The sequence below is a fragment of the Eucyclogobius newberryi genome, unplaced genomic scaffold (genome assembly GCF_026437365.1).
Source record: "Eucyclogobius newberryi isolate DKJ021-1_F unplaced genomic scaffold, fEucNew1.0.hap1 SCAF_29, whole genome shotgun sequence".
Lineage (NCBI taxonomy): Eukaryota > Metazoa > Chordata > Actinopteri > Gobiiformes > Gobiidae > Eucyclogobius > Eucyclogobius newberryi.
The window spans coordinates 142715-158631 of NW_027315934.1; the positions used below are offsets into that span (position 1 = coordinate 142715).

Below are 15917 nucleotides of genomic sequence, written 5' to 3' on the forward strand. Positions count from 1 at the left end.
CAGGGGGGGGAGGGGGAAAAAGGAATAAGCCTCCTTGGTGTTGGCAAAAAACAAGTCCAATGTTCTATTGTTTCTGGTGGGGCAGGTAACATACTGGGTGTATGTTGGTAGAACAGAAGAGGGAGAAGCGTGGTTAAAGTCACCAGAGACGAGGAAGAGAGCCTGTGGGTGCTGTGCTTGCAGCCTACACGTGCAGGAGAGCAGTGCTTCACAAGCATATTGAGCATTGGCAAACGGGGCCACATAGACTGCGATCAAAATCACATGTGAGAACTCCCGGGGCAGATAATATATCTTTTCTTCCCGCATTCTCTCGTTCTGTCCGCCCGCAGCAGATGAAAATTGTCCAAACCTACAATAGAGTCTGGCATTTCTGCTGTTAACCAGGTCTCTGTGAAAATCAAGACACTGCTGTCCCTATAAATCCTCTGGGACCGCATGAGGCTCGCTATTTCCGTCATTTTATTTTGAAGGGACCTCACGTTACCCATGACTACGGCGGGAACCGACTTCCTGTTTGTCCCTCTCTTCTCTCGGAGTTTACGTCCAGCCCGTCTGCTTCGTTGCGTTTTCCTTAGGATGTCCGCCGGGATAACGTGACGATCTCCGGGTAAGACGACTGTTCTCCGCAGTTTCATTAGTTCCTCCTTTGTGTAAACGCGGTACGGCGCCGGCCGGGGGGCGGGGCCGGAGCCAGGGGACTCAGAGCCAAGACACATCGCCACGACACGACGAAAACACTCAATCCAGCCGAATAAAGTCAAAAACAGTTGAATTAAAAACGATTCCAGCGCGTGTCCCTATCCTACAGTAAAATAGAAAAAATATACTAACTATATTTACAAAATATAGGAGATAAAGCACAATAAGTGTGAGAAAAAAGAGAGAGCGTTTACACCGGGCTGCTAGCTGTACCAGCGCCTTATGACGTATAAAGAAGGCCTCGTTGATGCTTGAGAGTTAAGGAACAGTTCTGTATGTAATAGATATAAGCCCATTCCACGTGCAACAAGTCTAGTGATTAGTATTTTCCTTGTGCCTCAGCCTATTAGACCATGGACCTGAAATCCACAATCCTGGATTTTGGAGGCTAGTATCCTGTGCATATTGCTTATGGGGTTATGTACCCATAATAGACTCAAATTGCTTCAAAATGTCTATTCATAGGTCTTTTTTGACCTACATCTTCTTTCACTACTCAGCTATCCTTTTCCCCACAGAGAGAGACAGGACTTTTATAGGACTTATTATAAGCAAGAAATGAAACAAAGAAATGACCATTATAATCCTCTGACAGTAATCTTCGTTGAAGCCAATCAATCAGAACTTGCGAGGGGAATCATTTCTAAATGATCTCAATGCATTGGTAATCTGGACAACGTTCTGCTAAGTATATTCTAAACCAATGGGAACGAGAAGTGAACCTGGTTTTGTCTGACCAAGAGTGTGGAAATGTAGGAACAGCCCTGAGGAAGACCACAAAATCACATGCCTGAAGGGGAAAAATATGTTTTTTTCGCCACACCATGTCAAAGTGCCCATTATTCACAAGGAAATGCTAACTGCTGGAGAACCCAGCAGGCAAACCACTATCAGGTGTTTTGGGGCTGTGCTGTTGCTCAAAAATAATGGACTGAAATTCACAGGGCACTGCAGACTGTTTTTGACTTTGCCATCCCACTCAAATTTAAAACTATGTACTTGGGCCTCAACACTCCTGCCATGGACACAATAAATGGATACCCTTGGAACATACTTTTGGCTGTAGAGAAAAAGGCCATCACAAAGAAATGCTCGACACCAACCACGCCAACGATCAAAGACTTGACTGACATAGTAACAGACATTAGACATTGGATGAATGGAAAACAGTGACATTCAGGCTTAATTTGGATAAGCACTAATTTGATCGACTTTGGACCAAGTAGGACCCCTATTTTCATTTAAATGTGATTTTGTTTTTATTTTATGTTTAGTGCTATTTATGTTCTTTTTATTTCGAATTTTGCTCCCTGGTCGTGTCCTGTATTGTTTTATGTTTCATCGAAAGAAAAGAAAAAAGGACACACAGAACTAGTTCATTTTCTCGCTACGTTATGCCACACGTTTCGCTCCCTTGCCTAATTTGTTGAAAAAGTAGCCGAAATAGCTCAGTTGGGAGAGCGTTAGACTGAAGATTTAAAGGTCCCTGGTTCAATCCCGGGTTTCGGCAGGTGTACCTGAATGTTAGTCTTTTCTCAAAAATACAATGAATAGGAATGCTGGGTCTATTGGATATTTTGCGAGATCAGGACATAAATGGCCTGGAAAGGATCTATAAAACATAAACAGCATGCTTTCGTTGGAACATTGTTAGCATGAACATGTTTGGTAACATGTTTGGTTTTGCTGAATGTTGTACCCAAGACCTTCTGCGTGTAGGGCAGATGTGATGACCACCACACAATGAAACCATGAAGCAGAAGTTTGCCTACTTCAATGCTGCTCTCTTTGATATAGCCCAATGATCAAATGTCATACTTATTTTCAAAACAGGATATCCTGTAGAAAGGTGTGGTTCAACGGTATAGCGGTTAGCGCTCTGAATCCAGAGTTTTTCTTCATTTCTAATTGCAATTAGAGGCGTTACCCTTTTAGGGGTGTGTCAAGATTCTCGCCTCTGTGGCGCAATCGGCTAGCGCGTTTCGGCTGTTAACCGAAAGGTTGGCGGTTTGAGCCCACCCAGGGATGACTGCTCACCTTGCCAGAGCAAGCAAGAAATACAATCCCAAAAGTAACCACTGTATGTAATTATGTAAGGAAACCAGGAAATCGTTATGGCGCTGCGGCTTCCTTGGTAAAAGGGCCTGTTTATTAAACAGGAAATGCCTACTCTTTTGTCTATGAAAAATATTTACAAGGACAGAAAAGCCCACAAGAAGAGCCCTCAAACCCATACCTTTGTCCCTCAAGTTTACTGCTGCTACACTTTGCATTAAGAGAGGGAAAAGTATTGCTGCACATCAAGATTATTTGCACTGTTTGCACTCCTTGTTTCTCATTTTTTTGGCAAGGGATGATTGACGTAAAGACTTGTAGCTTTGGATGACCGTTATCCTTCCAAGTAGGAGTCTGCGGTTCCATGGTGTAATGGTTAGCACTCTGGACTCTGAATCCAGTGATTCGAGTTTAAATCTCAGTGGAACCTTGAGTGCCCAGAGAGCAGCGCTACTCTTTTGAAAAAGTGCAGAAACAAGAAGAATCTTTGGGTAAAATCTGTGCTTACCCCCTGAAAGGAGCTAACCAAAGCATACAAACTAAACAAAGCTGTTAAAATCTGGAGCTGGTTTTCTTATGACCAAGCTTATGATTCAACGCCTGGATTACAAAAGGCGTAAACGTTTCACCGCATTGCAAAAGAAAATCAAATGAAAAGCATTGATGTGTTGAAGGAATCCTTTGACTTGGAGAGACAGGACTTTTATAGGACTTATTATAAGCAAGAAATGAAACAAAGAAATGACCACTATAATCCTCTGACAGTAATCTTTGTTGAAACCAATCAATCAGAACTTGCGAGGGGAATCATTTCTAAATGATCTCAATGCATTGGTAATCTGGACAACGTTCTGCTAAGTATATTCTAAACCAATGGGAACGAGAAGTTAACCTGGTTTTGTCTGACCAAGAGTGTGGAAATGTAGGAACAGCCCTGAGGAAGACCACAAAATCACATGCCTGAAGGGGAAAAATATGTTTTTTTCACCACACCATGTCAAAGTGCCCATTATTCACAAGGAAATGCTAACTGCTGGAGAACCCAGCAGGCAAACCACTATCAGGTGTTTTGGGGCTGTGCTGTTGCTCAAAAATAATGGACTGAAATTCACAGGGCACTGCAGACTGTTTTTGACTTTTCCATCCCACTCAAATTTAAAACTATGTACTTGGGCCTCAACACTCCTGCCATGGACACAATAAATGGATACCCTTGGAACATACTTTTGGCTGTAGAGAAAAAGGCCATCACAAAGAAATGCTCGACACCAACCACGCCAACGATCAAAGACTTGACTGACATAGTAACAGACATTAGACATTGGATGAATGGAAAACAGTGACATTCAGGCTTAATTTGGATAAGCACTAATTTGATTGACTTGGACCAAGTAGGACCCTTATTTTCATTTAAATGTGATTTTGTTTTTATTTTATGTTATGTTATGTTTTATGTAACTATTAAGTTCTTTTAATTACGATTTTTGCTCCCTGGTCGTGTCCTGTATTGTTTTATGTTTAATCAAAAGAAAAGAAAAAAGGACACACAGAACTAGTTCATTTTCTCGCTACGTTATTCCTGGTTCAATCCCGGGTTTCGGCATGTGTACCTGAATGTTAGTCTTTGCTCAAAAATACAATGAATAGGAATGCTGGGTCTATTGGATATTTTGCGAGATCAGGACATAAATGGCATGGAAAGGATCTATAAAACATAAACAGCAAGCTTTCGTTGGAACATTGTTAGCATGAACATGTTTGGTAACATATTTGGTTTTGCTGAATGTTGTACCCAAGACCTTCTGAGTGTAGGGCAGATGTGATGACCACCACACAATGAAACCATGAAGCAGAAGTTTGCCTACTTCAATGCTGCTCTCTTTGATATAGCCCAATGATCAAATGTCATACTTATTTTCAAAACAGGACATCCTGTAGAAAGGTGTGGTTCAACGGTATAGCCGTTAGCGCTCTGAATCCAGAGTTTTTCTTCATTTCTTATTGCAATTACAGGCACAAGTCTTTTATGGATATGCCTAGATTCTTGTCTCTGTGGCGCAATCGGCTAGCGCATTCGGCTGTTAACCGAAAGGTTGGTGGTTCGAGCCCACCCAGGGACGACTGCTCACCTTGCCAGAGCAAGCAAGAAATACAATCCCAGAAGTAACCACTGTATGTAATTATGTAAGGAAACCAGGAAATCGTTATGGCGCTGCGGCTTCCTTGGTAAAAGGGCCTGTTTATTAAACAGGAAATGCCTACTCTTTTGTCTATGAAAAATATTTACAAGGACAGAAAAGCCCACAAGAAGAGCCCTCAAACCCATACCTTTCTCCCTCAAGTTTACTGCTGCTACACTTTGCATTAAGAGAGGGAAAAGTATTGCTGCACATCAAGATTATTTGCACTGTTTTCACTCCTTGTTTCTCATTTTTTTGGCAAGGGATGATTGACGTAAAGACTTGTAGCTTTGGATGACCGTTATCCTTCCAAGGAGGAGTCTGCGGTTCCATGGTGTAATGGTTAGCACTCTGGACTCTGAATCCAGCGATCCAAGTTCAAATCTCAGTGGAACCTTGAGTGCCCCGAAAGTAGCGTTACTCTTTTGAAAAAGTGCAGAAACATGAAGAATCTTTGGGTAAAATCTGTGCTTACCCCCTGAAAGGAGCCAACCAAAGCATACAAACTAAACAAAGCTGTTAAAATCTGGAGCTGGTTTTCTTATGACCAAGCTTATGATTCAACGCCTGGATTACAAAAGGCGTAAACGTTTCACCGCATTGCAAAAGAAACTCAAATGAAAAGCATTGACGTTTTGAAGGAATCCTTTGACTTGGAGAGACAGGACTTTTATAGGACTTATTATAAGCAAGAAATGAAACAAAGAAATGACCACTATAATCCTCTGACAGTAATCTTCGTTGAAGCCAATCAATCAGAACTTGCGAGGGGAAGAAGAAGAAGAAGAAGAAGAAGAAGAAGAAGAAGAAGAAGAAGAAGAAGAAGAAGAAGAAGAAGAAGAAGAAGAAGGCGGCGGCGGCGGCGGCGGCGGCGGCGGCGGCGGCGACGACGACGAACACCTTATGCTCTCTAAACGCGGGGAAATCGCGTGGACCTCCAAGCCGCCGCTTGAGAGGCGAGGCGAGGAGGAGGAGAAGGAGGAGTAGACAAGTTGGCGCCCATCAGGGAGCTGTGGGACTTGTGGTGCAAGCGACTGCCGCTCATGTACAATCCGGGATCCGAGGTCACCGTAGACGAGAGGCTGGTTTCGTTTAGAGGTGATTTCTTTTATTTAAAAATATGGAGAAAAAAAAGAGAAAATAATAATAATCAATAAATCAATAAATTAATAAATCAATAAATTAATAAATTAATAAATTAATAAATTAATAAATTAATAAATTAATAAATTAATAAATTAATAATAATATAATCAATAAATCAATAAATCAATAAATCATGAAAAGTAAATTCAAATTAAATAATATTTGTTGTTCTTGTGTTCTTGTTTTTCCTTCATTATTTTTTTTATTTTTTTTTCCCTTCTTCTTTCTTCGTTCTTCTTTCTTCTTTGACAGGTCGCTGCCCCTTCCCTCAAAGCCGGCGAAGTACGGAATCAAGCTGTGGGTCGCGTGCGACTCGCTGTCCAGTTACGCCTGGAAGATGCAGGTCTACACCGGGAAATCCGATAAGCGCGCGCCTCCGGAGAAGAACCTGGCCACGCGGGTCGTGCTCGATCTCACCGAGGGACTGGGACTGGGAAGGGGGGCCGGGGGGGGCCGCAACGTCACGTGCGACAACTTCTTCACCTCGTACGAGCTCGCCCGCAGGCTATTCTTCGAGAGGGACGGCCTCACCCTGCTGGGGACGCTGCGCGCCAACAGGAGCGAGTTCCCGCGGGAACTGGTCGACACGAAGCGCAGGGCGATCGCGTCTTCCGTCTCGTGTTCACGTTGGGCGAGACCGCGCCGGGGACCTCTTCCAACGGCTACGGCAACGAACGGAGTCCCCTCGGTCGCCTTGGTCTCCTACCTGGCGAAGAAGAGCAAGAACTTGCAGATCCTCACCACGGTGCGGCGCCACCTACGGAGACGGCAATCGCGGCGGCCCTCATCCTGTTCCACAACATGATCGACGTGTCCGCGTACAATGCTTTCGTCCTGTGGCGGGAGCTGAACCTGATGGTCGGCAAACGCCACAGACGCAGGCTGTTCATGGAGCAGCTGGGGAGCGCGCTCGTCGCGCCTCGTATACGCGGGAGGGAGGAAGAAGGGAGGGGGAGGGGGAGGAGAGAGAGGGGGGGGGGAGGAGGAGGAAGAGAACCCGCTGCTGTACCCGCGAAGAGGAAGTGGTGCCGAATATGCCCCAGGAGCAAGGACACTAAAACGACGAACGTGTACCGAGGGTGCCTCGTGCACGTGTGTGGCGAGTGCGCCCCCAGCTACTGCCCGCGCTGCGCTCGGACCTAAGTATCTGTCGACCTTACGATCGCTGCCGTTGCCGCCGTTGCCTTGCCGCCGCCAAAAATTTCCTGTGTTGTGTTTTTTTTTTTTTTTATATTTGTCCAAGAAGCTAATACCAGGAATGGGATCCGAACCCACGAGGGCCACCGCCCGTCGGATCTTGAGTCCGAAGCCTTAACCGCTCGGCCATCCTGGTGAAAGCCTATAATGGCATTGCTCGCTTGTAAATGGGGTGTCGATCGGTCGGTCGGTCGGTCGCCGCCGCCGCCACGCTATTTTTAATAAAGAATGCGACAACGCCGAAAAGAGAAAAATAATATATAGATATTTTTTTAAATGCTATTGTGTCAATTTTTATTTTATTTTAAATAATAAGGATGAAAAAAAAATTAAACAATTATGTCCTTATGATGAAGAAGTAGAGAGAAGAGAGAGAGAGAGAGAGAGAGAGAGAGAGAGAGAGAGAGAGAGAGAAAGAGAGAGAGAGTAAAACGGGCGCGTGCGCAATTTCGACACCTGCAGGTCAAGCCGGGGAGGTGGCATGGCTTACTAATGATAATACTTACAGGGGGCGGTGTATCAGCGTATCGTTGTGGCCGAGCGGTTAAGGCGACGGACTCCATATCCATTGGGAGTTTACCCTGCGTTTCAAAAATGCTACTCGAACTTGTTAGTCGATATTCATTGACCAATTTTGCCTCGTAGACTTTGCCTGCAATTGCTCTTCCTATCGTCCCTGGGTGGGCTCGAACTACCAACCTCCCGGTTAACAGCCGGGCGCGCTACCCAATTGCGCCACAGAGTCATACAGCCCACATAGTATAATAATTGCGACTCTACAATCCGCAATATCTTTTTTTTTTTTAAAGTGAGCCAGCAACATTCGAAAGTTCAGCCCCTGTCCAATCAACTGTGTTTAATGGAGAGCGAGGGCATCAATCTTTCTACCTTTAAGCTAAATCCCCTGTACCAATTTAGCTATAAAAAAACTGGAAGTTTTTCAATCAATCGACTCTCGCCAATTTATTGCACACTCAATATACTGCAGTTAATCTGGATATTGAGGAAAAATTGCAAGATAATGTTATTTGACATAATGCCGATGTATTTGCTTACTTTTTCAAGCACACTTGGCAATTGAACCTTGTTCAGCAGTGCCTTTCATCAGATAGTAAAGCGAGCAGACTTTCCAGTGTAAAAAACAAATATGTTCTCTCACCATTAGCGACTCATTGCGCCACAGTACCCATACATCCTTCCATGATGCTCATTTCCACAAACGCAAAACACGGTTTTCATCCAAAATGGGTCCACATCAGTCATTCCTTGCCAACAAACTGAGAATCAAAAAGTGAAAAGAGTGCAGTGTAGGGGAATGGAGATGGACATCGCCACGCGCCGCCTCGCGCCACCGCTGCCGCCCCGCGTCACGGACATCACGGCACGCCACTGCCTTCGCCCGCCACACCGCTCCACGCCGCTGCCTCGCCACGGATCTCGTCCGCGGACAAGGACCAGCCGGACCGAGTTCTACAAAATCTTAAGCCGACTTCAGTGTGCGGTTCTTTTGTGGCGTGATTTGGGTAGAACTCAGCTGTTCCTCCTCCCTTAGCTTCTCACTTTCCCTCTTTTTGATATAGATTATTATAGACACGTTTGATTATCAAAGGCAAAACCCTGGTTTAACATTATCTGCATGAAATCTGCTGTTAAATCTGATATAACATCACCTGTGATTTACCTGTGCGCATTTCTGCTCCGGTGCCCTTTTTGATTGCCCTTTTGATAAATAAACTACACGAAAGAGTTATTGACTATTGTTTGTTTGATTAGACTATGCGTAAGTCCCTGAATCGTGAAACACCCTTCAGACCTTTTAACGAGCGCGATTAAGGACCGTATCTTAGCTTTTTGGGTTTTACCCTGGTGCCCCGTCTTGTCTCGTTTCTGCTAAGAAATCTTCCTTAATCGTAAACTGAATACCTGTAGTTTGAGACCCTACACAAGGATGTGAATAGCCTGTTGGCTCCTGCTTCACTAAAGGTTCTATATCCATTCACTACACAGCTTTCTTGGATGCACTACTGCTGTTACGGCTCTCGACTGACATCTCAATTGCAATAGACTTTAAAAAGAAGCATTAGCTTGATGTGGACTTTTAAAGGACGCAGTAGTTTGATGTGACAACAACCACATCAAACTCCTTTAAAAAGAGACAGCAGTTTGATGTGTTTTTTTACCAAAGTATAGGTACGGTCATTTGTGCTACTGTAATAACGAATCCGAGCCTGTATACTCACAGTTCACACAAATAAAGTGTCAGGATGGCCGAGTGGTCTAAGGTGCCAGCCTTAAGGTAAACCCCTTCCTCGCCACAGGGGATTCTGGTCTCTGAATGGAGGCGTGGGTTCAAATCCCACTCCTGACAAAAAAAATTATTTCCTTTGGAAAGGAAGCCATTTTTACACCCTAAATTACAAGCACATATGCGTGACAATGGACTGAAAACTTGTCGTATTGGCTTAACCCTTTAAGCGCCAAAGTTGCAGAAATGCAACTTTACCGTACAAGGAAATTAATGAAATAATAGTAGAAAATGAATCACTTCAGTCATTGGTCGGTTCGGTGCAACTTCCCTTTATTAGCCAGGTATGATCCAGGGCAGATCCGGTAAGGAAAAAAATGGCTGGAGGAAGTACACGTGGCATGCAATTTACAGCAGATTCTGACTCTGAAGGGTATTATCTCCCCGAGAGTGACGATGGATTTCCAAGTGGAGATGAAGGGACTTCGAAACAACGGACAGGTGCAAAGGACAGACGGAGGCGAGGAACCAGTGGAACCAGTGGCTGCAGTAAAACTTGCCCGGTGGATGAGAGCTGGGACATGCTGAGAGAGGTCGAGGTATTTGAGGCATGGATCAAACCTTTTGAAGACCCAGTTGGCTACACAGGAGAGATGGATCTGATGGATGCTAATCCATTTGATATTCTGTCACTCTTTCTGACCGATCAGTTTTGGACTTTCATTACTGATGAGACAAATAGATATGCACATCAGTGTATGGCACCTATGATTCTGAAGCCACATTCAAGATTTCTTGAGTGGTATGATGTATCAGTCACCGAAATGAAAGCTTTCTTCGCTTTGCATCTCTCCATGGGCCTTGTTGAGAAACCTGAAATTGAGGATTACTGGGGAACATTTTGGCTTACACAAACGCCTGGATTTGGAAATGTAATGTCAAGAAACAGATTTGAAATCATTCTTTCGTTCTTTCATTTTGTCAACAATAATGATTATGTGAGAACAGGCGAGCCCGGGCACGATAAACTGTTCAAAGTCCGCCCAATAATAGATTTGATTATTCCCAAATTTGCAGCAGTTTACAGTCCAATCAAGGAGCTTTCTTTAGATGAAATGACAATAGCTTTCAAGGGGAGATCTTCAGTAAAATGTTACTCTCCGAATAAACCTGACAAATATGGCTATAGAGTGTATGCCCTGAGTGAAAGCTGTTCAGGGTATGTTTTGCGCTGGTCAATGCACACTGGACAGTACAAAAATAATGCAAGCAACACACGCAGTTGTCCGTGAGTTGGTTTCTCCCTTTACGGGCAAAGGACACGAGATTTACATGGACAGTTACTATACCTCGCCTGTAATTGCAAATGAATTAGCAGATTTGGAAACTGGACTGTGTGGGACGGTAAGGATTACCAGGTTGGGGATGCCAAAATGCCTTGGTAAAAGTGTCTTACAGCTGAAAAAAGGAGATGACCCAGTTTTTTGCAGAAAGGGAAAACTCCTGGCTTGTGCTTGGCACGATACTAAACGTCTCACCATGTTGTCCACAGTCCATGGAAATGATTGTGTTCAGAGGAGGATCCGATCCAAGACAGATGACACTGGCTTCCGTGACATCAAAAGACCTGTATGTGTCGACCAGTACAACGCCTACATGGGTGGAGTGGACACTGCTGACCAGAGGATGAAGACATACCTCTTTCCACACAGGTCCCGGAAATGGTATCATCGCATATTCAATGCCATTATAAGCATAAGTATTGTCAACTCACACATCATATACACCAAATCCACTCCAGGCCCACACAAACCTTTAAAGGTTTACATTCAGAACATTATTGATGCATTACTGGCTGATCACTCCAAAAAACAAGAGAGGCGCTCAAGACCGGAGGGTGAAATGCCACAGAGACTCACAGAGCGTCATTGGCTTTGTCAAGCAGAGGGACGTCCAGACTGCGCCGTGTGCTCTGACCGCTCTCGTACCAAAGGCAGGCGGCAAACAAAGTACAGGTGCCGTCAGTGTGGCGTTGGCCTCTGTGCGGTTCCATGCAACGAGAGATACCATACGCTAAAAAACTTTAAATGCTGTCATTTGGATATGTAAAAGTGCAGGGTACCTTGACCCTGGATGGACATCTTTTCTGTGATGGCTCTCTCCTTTCTTCACTGCTTTCTCCACAACCTGCCTGGCACCAATGATGGATGTATAAGTTGGAAAAATAAAAAAAATGAAAAAAATACATAATAAATACCGTGTTTGTCATCATTTGGTCAGAACTTGTAATCAGGGCCCGAGTTTGAAGATGTGAGCAAAAGGGGTGAAAATGGGTTAAAATGTGAAAGAAACACCAAAATGAGCAAAATGAAATAATCCCCCATCATCAGTGCACTGTTTGCCCCCAGAAAAGCACTCCCCTGGGGCCTGGAGGTGATCTGACCACCAGAATATAGTACCATATACCCCTGCTGGACTTAGAAAAAAAACCGAGCTTCCAGCCAATAGTACACTATACCCGAGGGACTCTGTCGTTTTTCGGCAATAGTACACTATACCCGAGGGACTCTGTCGTTTTTCGGCAATAGTACACTATACCCGAGGGACTCTGTCATTTTTCGGCAATAGTACACTATACCCGAGCGACTCTGTCGTTTTTCCGGGCCGTAGTATGAAGTTGTGAGCAAAAGGGGTGAAAATGGGTTAAAATGTGAAAAAACACCAAAATGAGCAAAATGAAATAATCCCCCATCATCAGTGCACTGTTTGCCCCCAGAAAAGCACTCCCCTGGGGCCTGGAGGTGATCTGACCATCATAGTATAGCACCATATGCCCCTGAGGGACTTAGAGTAAAAACCGAAATAGTACACTATACCTGAAAAGACTCTGTCATTTTTCGGCAATAGTACACTATACCCGAGCGACTCTGTCGTTTTTCCGGGCCGTAGTATGAAGTTGTGAGCAAAAGGGGTGAAAATGGGTTAAAATGTGAAAAAACACCAAAATGAGCAAAATGAAATAATCCCCCATCATCAGTGCACTGTTTGCCCCCAGAAAAGCACTCCCCTGGGGCCTGGAGGTGATCTGACCATCATAGTATAGCACCATATGCCCCTGAGGGACTTAGAGTAAAAACCGAAATAGTACACTATACCTGAAAAGACTCTGTCATTTTTCGGCAATAGTACACTATACCCGAGCGACTCTGTCGTTTTTCCGGGCCGTAGTATGAAGTTGTGAGCAAAAGGGGTGAAAATGGGTTAAAATGTGAAAAAACACCAAAATGAGCAAAATGAAATAATCCCCCATCATCAGTGCACTGTTTACCCCCAGAAAAGCACTCCCCTGGGGCCTGGAGGTGATCTGACCATCATAGTATAGCACCATATGCCCCTGAGGGACTTAGAGTAAAAACCGAAATAGTACACTATACCTAAAGACTCTGTCGTTTTTCGGCAATAGTACACTATATACCGTTGGACTTAGTCGTTTTTTGGGCTCGTGGAAATAAGCGTTCAGCTCAAGAGTCCCGGGCTAAATCACGCTGCTCCCGAGAAATTCCTACGCTGCTCTCACGCGGGATGTGCAAAATGGTAATGCTGGGAGGGACGGGCGGGCGGTTTTTGAGAATGACGTTTTTCGCAATCGAAACAGGTACATTTCCTGGTTGTGCGGCTACCGGGGGAGGAGCTCGTTTGACGGACACACGAGAACCGCGATCGATGGGCCCCGTTCTGGTTTTATCCAGCTTCCAAGGCTCCTTCACAGCCGTAATCTCAAGTCATGGTTCGGAGGTGCGGAGGTGAGCGTCGGATCACGGAGCCTCTGAATGGAGCCCCGCCCTCCGCGCTCCTCCGCGCTCTAAGCGCCGCTCAGACCCGGCATGAGAGGGTCTATTTTCGGCTTGATTTTACCAGACTCCCGGGCACTTCCAGAAGCTTGCTGTTTGCTCTGATTGCTCGGGGCAGAGCACAGTGTCACGCTGACCACGGGCTGTACGTGGAGGTGAGAGCTGGTTGTAAGGCGGATCACGGAGCCTCTGAATGGAGCCCCACGCTCCGCGCTCCTCCGCGCTCTAAGCGCCGCTCAGACCCGGCATGAGAGGGTCTATTTTCGGCTTGATTTTACCAGACTCGTGGGCACTTCCAGAAGCTTGCTGTTTGCTCTGATTGCTCGGGGCAGAGCACAGTGTCACGCTGACCACGGGCTGTACGTGGAGGTGAGAGCTGGTTGTAAGGCGGATCACGGAGCCTCTGAATGGAGCCCCACGCTCCGCGCTCCTCCGCGCTCTAAGCGCCGCTCAGACCGGGCATGAGAGGGTCTATTTTCGGCTTGATTTTACCAGACTCCCGGGCACTTCCAGAAGCTTCCTGTTTGCTCTGATTGCTCGGGGCAGAGCACAGTGTCACGCTGACCACGGGCTGTACGTGGAGGTGAGAGCTGGTTGTAAGGCGGATCACGGAGCCTCTGAATGGAGCCCCACGCTCCGCGCTCCTCCGCGCTCTAAGCGCCGCTCAGACCGGGCATGAGAGGGTCTATTTTCGGCTTGATTTTACCAGACTCCCGGGCACTTCCAGAAGCTTGCTGTTTGCTCTGATTGCTCGGGGCAGAGCACAGTGTCACGCTGACCACGGGCTGTACGTGGAGGTGAGAGCTGGTTGTAAGGCGGATCACGGAGCCTCTGAATGGAGCCCCACGCTCCGCGCTCCTCCGCGCTCTAAGCGCCGCTCAGACCCGGCATGAGAGGGTCTATTTTCGGCTTGATTTTACCAGACTCCCGGGCACTTCCAGAAGCTTGCTGTTTGCTCTGATTGCTCGGGGCAGAGCACAGTGTCACGCTGACCACGGGCTGTACGCGGAGGTGACCCGCTCCGTGATCTTAGCTTCGCCCAGACCCAGGGCCATCCACCCCGCACACGGCCAGACTTTGCCCGGCCAGGGAGCACCTTCTGCAGATCGGAGGCTCCGGGTCGGAGCCCCTGGAGCCTGGAGCCCTCACCGGGCCCCGAACTCGGCTGCCGGAGGCAGTGCAGTGCCTCATGGATAAAAGTGCACCCAGCCGGTCTCGAACTCGCGTGTACCATGAAAATAGTACAAATCATGGTTCTATGTATACCAGACAAGGAGCTTGGTCGACGGGCACACATGACCCGCCATAGTAGGGCCCCGTTCTGGTTTTATCCAGCTTCGAAGGCTCCTGCGCACTGCGGGTTTGTTTACATTTTGCGGCTGTGGTTTGCTCCGGCTAACCTCACGCCGGACACGTTGGAAGCGAGGCCGAGACAGAGGTCCCACCAGGCGCGGGGCGTCAGTCTGACTGGCTTCCCCCGCGCCTGGCCCCTTGTCTCCGGAGATGGGACCGTCACTCACCCCCGCACTGAAGGACGCGCGGCTTGAAGGATGATGGCTGTGCTTAGCCCCTGTGCCAGGGGCTCTGAGCCAGTCCCCTTCAGCCTCAACGCGTCCGGTGGGAACACAGTCCGGGTCCATTGTCACTCACCCCTGCGCAGAAGGACGCGCGGCTTGGAGGATGATGGCTGCGCTTAGCCCCTGGCACAGGGCCTCTGCACCAGTCCCCTTCAGCCTCAACGCGTCCGGTGGAACAACAGTCCAGGCCCTCTGTCACTCACCCCCGCACTGAAGGACGCGCGGCTTGAAGGATGATGGCTGTGCTTAGCCCCTGTGCCAGGGGCTCTGAGCCAGTCCCCTTCAGCCTCAACGCGTCCGGTGGGAACACAGTCCGGGTCCACTGTCACTCACCCCTGCGCAGAAGGACGCGCGGCTTGGAGGATGATGGCTGCGCTTAGCCCCTGGCACAGGGGCTCTGCACCAGTCCCCTTCAGCCTCAACGCGTCCGGTGGAACAACAGTCCAGGCCCACTGTCACTCACCCCCGCACTGAAGGACGCGCGGCTTGGAGGATGATGGCTGTGCTTAGCCCCTGTGCCAGGGGCTCTGAGCCAGTCCCCTTCAGCCTCAACGCGTCCGACGGAACCACAATCCGGGCCCATTGTCACTCACCCCCGCGCAGCAGGAGGCGCGGCTTGAAGGATGATGGCTGCGCTTTGCCCCTGGGCCCAAGGGCTCTGCGCCAGTCCCCTTCAGCCTCAACGTGTCCGATGGCTCTGCGCGGGGCGGGGGGCAGGGCCGGCGCATACTTTTGGTCCGACTCCGGTCCCTTCCTCGTCTCTGAGTTTGTCAAATGCAGCGCCTGTCCAGGGCTCACTTTGCTATCAACTGTGGCTGGTCACCGCCATCGTAGGGCCCCGTTCTGGTTTCATCCAGCTTCGAAGGCTCCTGCGCACTGCGGGGTTGTAGGCATTTGTGGTCCTGATTTGCGCTGGCTCACCCTCACGCTGGACACAGCGCCAGATGATATATTTGGTCCGACT

The 15917-nt window shown here is 47.4% G+C and overlaps 5 non-coding genes across 5 annotated transcripts; 4 read left to right on the forward strand and 1 right to left on the reverse strand.

The window, feature by feature from the left end:
* The first annotated feature begins 2139 nt into the window (after positions 1 to 2139).
* On the forward strand, positions 2140 to 2212 carry trnaf-gaa (transfer RNA phenylalanine (anticodon GAA)). The gene has a single exon. It is a non-coding gene; the product is annotated as a tRNA-Phe (tRNA).
* A 2591-nt stretch (positions 2213 to 4803) lies between these two features.
* On the forward strand, positions 4804 to 4877 carry trnan-guu (transfer RNA asparagine (anticodon GUU)). The gene has a single exon. It is a non-coding gene; the product is annotated as a tRNA-Asn (tRNA).
* A 385-nt stretch (positions 4878 to 5262) lies between these two features.
* Positions 5263 to 5334, forward strand: trnaq-cug (transfer RNA glutamine (anticodon CUG)). The gene has a single exon. It is a non-coding gene; the product is annotated as a tRNA-Gln (tRNA).
* Positions 5335 to 7333: 1999 nt separating this feature from the next.
* trnal-caa (transfer RNA leucine (anticodon CAA)) lies at positions 7334 to 7416 on the reverse strand. Its single transcript has one exon. It is a non-coding gene; the product is annotated as a tRNA-Leu (tRNA).
* Positions 7417 to 9538: 2122 nt separating this feature from the next.
* trnal-uaa (transfer RNA leucine (anticodon UAA)) lies at positions 9539 to 9648 on the forward strand. Its single transcript has 2 exons — positions 9539 to 9576; positions 9603 to 9648. It is a non-coding gene; the product is annotated as a tRNA-Leu (tRNA).
* The last annotated feature ends 6269 nt before the right edge of the window (positions 9649 to 15917 follow it).